Source organism: Alligator sinensis, unplaced genomic scaffold (assembly GCF_000455745.1).
Source record: "Alligator sinensis unplaced genomic scaffold, ASM45574v1 scaffold138_1, whole genome shotgun sequence".
NCBI lineage: Eukaryota > Metazoa > Chordata > Crocodylia > Alligatoridae > Alligator > Alligator sinensis.
The window spans coordinates 3,107,152-3,116,221 of record NW_005841862.1 but is presented as its reverse complement, the minus strand read 5'-3'; the positions used below and the strand labels follow the sequence as shown (position 1 = coordinate 3,116,221).

Here is a 9,070-nt window from a genome sequence, read left to right as displayed (position 1 = left end):
AATGCCAATCAGCCCTCATCTCTTGAGACTTCTCCTCTGAGCAAGAGGGTTGCTCAGTTTATCCATGACCTACAGAACAGACACAGGGATCCCAATTGAACATCAAAAGAAATTATTAGTATAGTTTCCTTTTGCTTTGACCATCATTGTCTGTCTCCAATTCTTTCTTCTAAGCCTTGTATTTTTAGTCTTATAGATGGTGACCCAACAGGGATACAACCTTCTACACTCAGGTAATATATGTGCCTTCTATAAAATATTTTCTGTATTTTTTCCAAAGTCAAGTTAGTAATAGTCAGAATGCTTTTTTAAAAGATTTTTTTTTAAATCCAGACATATAACATTTACACAGAGTTTATGCCAGATACAAATTGGGTGAACAGAAATGTTTCGGAAATTTAAAAAAAACCACCTCTTTTACATCCCAAATGAATGAGAGCCCACAAATAAACATTCTAAACACATTTTAAAACCATTATCCATTATGCATCAAGTATTACATATTATGCATTCTGTAAACTTTATTTCTATTTTGTAAGCTTTAGTAATATGGCAGCACTAAGAGCATGTAATCATTGCTGAGAGAATTAAGTAAATAAAAATAATATTTAAAAATAAAATCTATTCCACCTTTAAGTTTCTACCAAGGCTTACATTTAGAGCTCTGTGTAGCTCTCGATGAACTCACTGTTATCACCCAAAGGGAAATGGATGGTATGACCATTTCTACACACACCTTGTTTTCACTAGTTACCTGTGCATCCCCATGAGGTCTGTTGCACTCTTTAGGAAATGTTAGTTTAATGAAATGCTAGTTTAAGGAATTTATTCAGGTAATCAAAGAACATACCTATTTTTAAATATCTGCTTTTAAACACAACTTCTTGTCATAAGAAGACTTCACACAATTCCATTCCTAATGGGGGACCTGTTGTTTGGCACTTCATTGTCCATAAGAGAGAGATAGGTGGGCTACTGAAAAGGAAACAACTAGAATCCAGGAGCCGAGCACTGAAGCTATGTCTCAACCCCATATTTCTTCTGTGATATTGGACAGACTTTTTAAAACAGAGCTTCCCAAACTATTCCTCAGCATGACCCTATTTATGGCCCTGTTTCCCCAGCATGGCCCCTCACTCCCAAACCACAGCCCCCACCCCTACGACCCCATCTGCTGATGTTGCAACCCCATTTGGGGTTGCAACCCACATATCTTGTGCTCCGCTTCCTTATCTGTAAAATGGGGATAGTACTTACTACCCTACCTCAGAGAGATATTGAGAGGACTGAATAATTACTTAGGCAGAAGATGGCAGGTGCTCCCAAATGAAATAATTGAAACACCTTGTTTAAATGCATTTAGGTTTTAAAGGTACAGATAGGTGGGCAGGTTAAAAAAAACTGGTCAACATTTACATGGTATTTGGAAAAAAATGGCCCATTAAAATATTTTCAGGTCCTGTTTGCAGGGTGGGTTTTAAAGCAATTCATCCATGAGCCTTGTTATACGATGCCAAAGTCCCACTTACTGAGGGATTATGCAAGGGTCTATGTGGACACATTTCTTTGCAGGACCAATAACTAGAACCATGAAGAAAATTTCTAAGTTGTAACAGTAATTGCTTCCTCAGTATAACAGCAGTAACAAGGTACAGTTGCACAAATGCCCCATGCAGGTTACATATATGCTTAAACTCACACTGGATTCTCTAGACATTAAATATTTGGGCTTTTTGCAGAGATTTACAAAAACAAAAAATCTACCACTAATTAAATGAACTGATTTAAATGGAAAATGAGTATCCAAGTGTACTAATTATTTAATTCTAAATTAAAATTCTGATATAAAGTTGATGTAGATATAAAAATATGATCCAGAGCTTTAAAAATCCCTTTCCAAAACATGTGTCTCTTTCTAGCATTGATTATACAAGTGAACGCTATAAAATGAAGTCAATATACACAAGGTATATAGTAGGGCTAGAGGATTTTCTAACTTGTAATATAAAGTCCTTCTTTCCCCCTCCACAGAAAATGATGTACATCATATACATCAGAGAATAATAAACATTGCAATCAATATCCACAAGGTATTTAAAAATCATAGACCTTATCACACGTGCTTTAATCAAACACTGTAGATTTAAGTGGTGAAGCATCTGATCTGACATACCAGATACAACACTGACTAAAATCAATAAAATAATACTATATCTTAAGGGTGAACATCATTAAAACTGCTGTAGAACAAATACCAAAGTTAAAAAATTAAACATAAGACTACACTCTCAACCTTGCCTAGATTAAGTAGATGACAAGATAATCCCAGAAATTTCTCTTTCAGGAATTTTCCCTTCGGGAGAAAAACTGCCACAAACTTTAACCCAATTAACAATCACACTACTGGAATTTGATAAATAGGCAGATCAATTAAATTCATAACTGTTCCCAAAATCATCTGATACCAACATTCAGCTGATAGAATTGGCTTATCCAAAGAAAAGTATCTCTCATTATATTAATGCATTAAATTGATTCCCATCTACAATGTGCATGAAAACATTCTTCAAATGAATGTTTTGTTGGTGAACTTTTTAGATATTGGAGGGATCCAGGGTGCCTGGGAAAATAGATTTTAAAACTTCACGTACTTTAAGAACAAATATCAGAAATGTCTATCTATGAAATTCAATTTCTAACAAAGAAATTCAAACGGCTCAATTTCAAATGCAATATTAAAGTTTCACTGGAAGAGGCAATTTTTGAGAAACCTTGATGTTTGGCTTTGATACTGAAAGACTGATATTAGATAATTTCCATACCTGCAGAAACTTTCTTCAGAAATTGGGGGATTTTCACCCACAGGAGGCAAATGTTAAGATTAATTATATTTTTTGCCAATGCATGCAGTTTCTTATACAGGCCAAATTACTTTGCTCATTAAAGTTACTTTTTGTCTACACTGCAGGATACCCATTTCTTCAAATTTCTGTTTCTCAGATTTGAAAGGATAAAATATTTTTGACAACCCTGACCTTTTTTCACCCTGTCTTCTCACCAGAGCAGAGGGAACTGGAGATTTACTACCACGCAACAGTACATCTAAGCATTTAATGCTATTTGCATCCATGTACAGCTTCACATCATATGAACTGGACTTAATAAAAAAAACTGCCTTTTCAGCCCCTGGGTATCTGCAAGCAGCTTTGGTGCTGGGCTGCCTGCATGCTCTTTAAAGTCCTGGAGCAGGGGGAGCCAAACAGCATTCCCCAGTTGCTCCTGTCTGGAGAGCATGACAAAGCACTCGCCAGCCACGGGGGTTTTAACATCTTGCTGCCCTTAGCTCTATTATCCGTAGTGCTGTAAATTTCGTAGTAGTGCAAAAATAATGACTATAGGGAGCCAGTGTATCTTCTTTCCCCCGCTACTTTAATTTAGACACATAGACGTACATGTGCATGTGTGCATGTTGTGGGATGGGTAAAAATAACTAAAACCAAAACAGTCTTTTGTCAGGTAAGCCTAGATTATATCATATCATGTAATTAGAAAAACTACTTTAACATAAACATAGTGATATGAGTATTCTAATCTTTTTCAATCAACCAAAATCCCCCATTAAATTGTTAACTTAAATACCAACTGATTTAAAATAAAGAGCAATTTTTAATACCTTACAGGTGCTGTTAGAGTACAAGGTAAAATATCTTGCTAACCAGACAAATTTCTCAAGTCACAAAAATTGTCCTTCCCTTTATATTGTGGGGAAAGGACTGTCATTCTTTAACTATTATATTTCGGAATCTTCTAGGGTTCTCAAAGAGATACTGGAAAAATAAACATAGTCAAAATATGACAGATGAAAATCGGCTTGGGCTGTATTTAATGATTCACAGTGTCAGCAGTATTGAAAAGTCTGTAAACCTTTTTTGGCTACTTTTTTATAAACTTAAGAAACAGACATGACAATGTTTGGCCCAAGAGTTCCATAGAGAGTGTCCAAGAAAACTCAATCCACCGGGCAATTTATTTTACATGGCTTGTACAAATGGTTAATTTGCTTCATCATCAACATTATGTTTGTCTGTTATACAAACAGCTGCAACCCTTGTGGCAAGAAAATCATCCGAAGAATAACAAATTTAGCATGGCTAAGTGCCTTAGAAGTTGTATCTTAACAATCTCATGCTTATGGATTTCTAGGCTATGAGGTTAGGGAGCAGATATTTTGTCAGTCATTTGACAATGTTATACAAGTTGCTTAAAAGGAAATAACCTGCAAGGTCAAAGGAAGGTTTTTGTGCAATCTCTCTAAATACATCCCTTGAAGGAATGCCAATGAAAAGCTGATTGAAAGAGCAATTTCTTTTTTTGCTTTTAGAGCAAAAAGGAACCAGAAGCAATTCAGAGTATTCAGAGTAGAAAAAGTTCCTTTGCTTTATGGCTGAGACAGGACGAAGCTTTATTATGCAGCAGTAACTATGCCCTTTAGAAAAAGTTGCAACTATCTGATCATGGGTACCAAACCAGGACAATTTTCAGTCTTGAAACTACACAGGAAAACCACTGATGCTGTGCTCTTGAGAAGGCTTCTTGCAGGCATTCAATCACTCACATATGACAAGAAAAACCAATCTAACAATTCATTCTCAGGAGAGAAAAGAAACCTGCCAATAAACTATTTAAAATGACCTCTGTTTACTGAGCAATGCAACCATCACTAGTATGTCTTCAAGTTAAGTGTTTTTCTTCCTGTCTTTTATGCTCTACCATTTCATTTACGTTTTCAACAGATGAGGGTCATAAAATGAAGGGGGCGCAGTACAAATCCCTAAGAAACATCTGCTTTACACCCTGCACTGGAGCTTCAGTTGTAATGAGAAGTTGACTAGATACAAAGAGCAACCTAGTGGTGATCTCTTCCTCAGCCAAACCAGTCTGATTGCCATAATGAAGGAGGTCCACAGTCTCTGTTTACATTTATATACATTTTCTAGTGGAAGAGAAGCAAACCAAAAGCTACTGGAACGAATCAATTAGATTCTAATCTTCTCTAGTACTTGATCTCTTTGTAATCTGGATCTAAGAGAATCAGTTTATTTACTGCCAATTTAACATCAAGAATTAGAGTTAGCTTTTCAAAGACAGAGACAATCTTTCTCTCTGGAATAGCCAAAAATCCCTTAGTGGTGATGAGATCCACCACTAGCAGAATTGATGACACATCACAAGTTCAAATATCAATAATGCAGAAACAGCTCCAAGCTTTTTCTGTTCTTCAAAATATGACAAGACTACTCATTACCACTCATAATATTCCTAATGGTATTTAGGTGTCTAACTACTATTTAGGTGTCCACTTCCCATGAAGTTAGGCACCTAAATGCCTTTGGGGATCTAAGCAAAAGTGCCTGGCTGAGATCAACTCATGAACAAACTGCTGGCGGAAATTAAACTGCTGGCGGAAATTAAACTCGTGTGAAATCCATGCTGACTGGCTGGAAAAAAAATTAAAATGTGCAGCCATGGAACAGTCTCTTCTCAGGGAAGACGCATACACACAGTTGGTCTGCACTTAGTCTGTGGGTTAGTCCTTCTAGATTTCTGACTGATGCCAAGCTGCCTCGCACACCAGTGCTTCTGGGCTACACATATCACAAACTCTGGATACATAGAAGCCTGCACCCGGTGGATGAGGAGAGTCCCATTACCTCCTAAAGTAATTACATCAATGCATCTACATGGATATGAAGCCTTGAGGAGGCTATGGGATATGAAGCTACCATATTTTCCTCACACACAACGCACAGCTTTTTTTCCCCACAGCAGCAGAAAAAAGGCTCCCCATGGGCTTGGACACTTGGCCGTGAGGGCAGGGAGAAAGAGTGGAGGCAGTGTTAACTGCTGTGGCCAGAACACAAGCTGGGCCTGTGGCCAGACCCCATGCACTGGTTCTGGAGCTATGCGCCAGGTTGAACTGGGCACACCAAATCTGAGACCACATGCTGGCTCAAATCCAAGATGCAGCTCTGAAGCCAGAGCACAGGGTTGGACTCATGGTGTGGCTCCCAGCACCACTGCAGCAGGATCAGGTCCAACCTCCCCATGTGGCCCCTGAGCCCCCTCATGTGGCCCCTGTACATTTGACACTCCTGATCTAGGCTCAGGATAGGGACTCTTTTTCTAGAATGGTCTATTGCAAAGATAAAACTCATTAATGTAGACACAGCTTTCTTAGGAACAAGTCCAGGACTGTGCAGCAGACTCCTGAAAGAATAAAGCATGACAAATCTCACCAATTTCCATTCCAAGTGAAAGACTCAACTCTCCTCTCTTTTTTTCTTCACTAATTAAATAAAATTTCAAAAATCCACAGTTTCTCAATGGAAAGGTACATGGGGATCAAAAAGTATGTGCGCCAACTGCTAGTCAAGTTACTTAAGGCAGTACTGGAAAGCATGCAAACTAAACAGTGAGGAGCAGAATGTCAGAAGCCGAATAAAGCAAAATAATGCAGTATCAACTTTTACTTTCTGAGGCTATGAGCACTTCGTAGTTTTGGAACTTCTGCAAAAGGCCTCGTCTTTTCTGCCTTTCCCAGTTTGGAAGGAAAGAATGTAATAAAGTTTTATTCTAGGGCTTAATCCAAACCCAAAGTTTTTCCATTGCCTTCCATCAGCACTGAATTAGGCCTTCACTGATTGTGATATATGTAAATGGTATATTCACATTTTTTAGGATAGGATTTAAAATAGAGGATTCAAAGAACTTTTTAGGGTGTGAGATAGAGGGCTGTGGATAAAAAATTCATGTCATTTCATAAAGGCCTCTGTGATGAAAATTCTCCTTTTGTGAGCTTTGAGTTAGGAAATACTAAAACTGTACCCTCATCAGGAGAAAAGGCAGGCTAAGATTTTTTCCTTTCTCCTCTACAAATTACACCTGGGTTTCAACATAAAGAACTAAGAGCCCAGGACCTATCTGGAGACAACTGGTTGGCTTTGCTGAACCAATCTGAGGTGCAAAGTTCTGACCTAACTGGACTCTGGCTAAGTACAGACAGTCAAAATGCCTAAGGTTGAATGGATTCAATCTTCACAGGTTAGTCTAAACTGCATACACTGAACCAATAAGCAAGTGAACAGACAGTCACTCTGATTTCAGAAATGCAGCCATATGCCTGCAGCCGCCCAGGCCTAGTGCTGGGGACCGGGCGGGGGACGGGGGGGGGGGGGGGGAGAGATATGAGCATGCCTCCCTGGTGTGCTGGAGCAGACAGTTTGGGCCTACGGGGAGAGGCACAAAGCCTCCTGGGAGGCTGGGAGACAGTGAGTTTACTTGAATCTGGAGGGGATCTGGGACAGAAGTTGAATAAACTGATTTCACCTAAATCAGTTAAATCTACATCCATCCAGGTTTATCTTAAACCGGTTTGGGCCATTTTGAAAGTGGTTTATGTGCACTGAACTTCTGTTGTGTTACAGATTTGAACCAGTTTCCAATCACTTATACCGATTTATGTGCAACTTCTGTCCCTAGTCTCTGTCATCTGGGTGATCCATTTCTTTTTCTGATTCTATTTCTAAGAAAGATCCATTTCCTTTTCCGATTCTGTTTCTAAAGGAAGATGTGAGGTGGCTGGCTGAATAGTAGGAACAGTTATTAAAGGGACTGAGCTCAGCATATTACAGGATTAGCTCCTAAAATCTTCTAGGGGTCTATTATGGGTACAGCTGTCCAAATGAAGGTGGTACAGCACAAGCCTGAAAGAGTTCTGTCAAATGCAGCTACAACGGTGCTATGGATTGGTTTAGTCGTTCCTGTCCTCCGCAGGTCTTCCTTCTTTTTTAACGATATGCAGACAAAAATTTAAGCCACAGTAAGAAATTCAGTAAACGCCTCAACTAAAAGCAAAAGGAGGAAAACAAGTGACTTAACAAGAGAAAGCTGCTGAAAACATGGTGAACTCAGCTGCAGCAAGAAAACAAGTAGAAAGAAAAGAAAAGAAGGCCTGCTCCCAGAATACCAGTAGTTGAAAGGCACAAAAGAGCTTTGTTGGAACTGGCTGCCAACTCTGCGTAGTAGATGAGGAGCAATACCCTGTAGTCAGCAGTGATAGCAGTTGGATCACAGAATGTTATTTAGAGCAAGGTAACATATGAGCCACAAACATCCTTCTCAGTTTTACCAGTTGACATTCTGTTTTCACTCTCTTGGAAACTGTTCTTAACATATTTTTCATGATGAACAGTAAGTGCCAACATCTGTAAGTGCAGCTTAAAAGAATGTGGCGTTTCCTGAGAATATGAAATATACCCGCAAGTTCCTGTATCGTAATGGTAAAGTTAGACACACAATATTCTGGCTCCTTTCTATGTAAAAAAAAGTAATGTATTTTCATCTAGGTCACCTGGAAATCATCCAGCCATCTTTGGCTATAACTTACCCCAAAATAATTCGTAACCAGGGAATTTCAGATTGGGGCAAGAAATAACATTTCTCTTTCTTTTATATCTGAGAGGGTTTTTAACATTAAATGTAAAAATAACCCTGATGTTCATGTAATATCTACTGCAAAGAACAGATAAATTTATCTCTGTCCCACATTAATGTGGGTCAGTTTATTTTTATACTGTGAAGGGTCTTAAAAGCACATTATTAATCTATCAGTGTTAAACACCACCTTAATTCAGCCTCTTTGTACACACGCATTATGATACAATATTTAACTACATGAACAGAAACTATTTTTCCACAGATACCATCCACTAAATATGAAGGACATGACATGGGGTGGAATCAGGGTTGTGTGGTGAAGGAAGCTGTTATGTGTAGGATCCTGCTTAGTTTGCTACAGAAGTTGGAAGATGAATAAAGCAAGGAATTGCAGAACAAAAAAAAAAGGTCTCATGGTTAAGGCAGTTGAAGGATATTTTGGAAAACCAGATTCTTTCTTCCTCTGCCATGGAGTTTGTGTGATGCTAGGTGAGCCACTTGTGCGGGCCACCTCCCGATCCCGTCCATGTTGCCATGTGCGAGCCGGGAGCGATATGCGGACCCGTCTTTGCGC

The 9,070-nt window shown here is 38.8% G+C and overlaps 1 protein-coding gene across 11 annotated transcripts in view; it reads right to left on the bottom strand.

The window, feature by feature from the left end:
* The window catches only part of CDC42BPA (CDC42 binding protein kinase alpha), a 349,682-nt gene that overhangs the window by 231,783 nt on the left and 108,829 nt on the right, over positions 1 to 9,070 (bottom strand). The window lies entirely within an intron of this gene.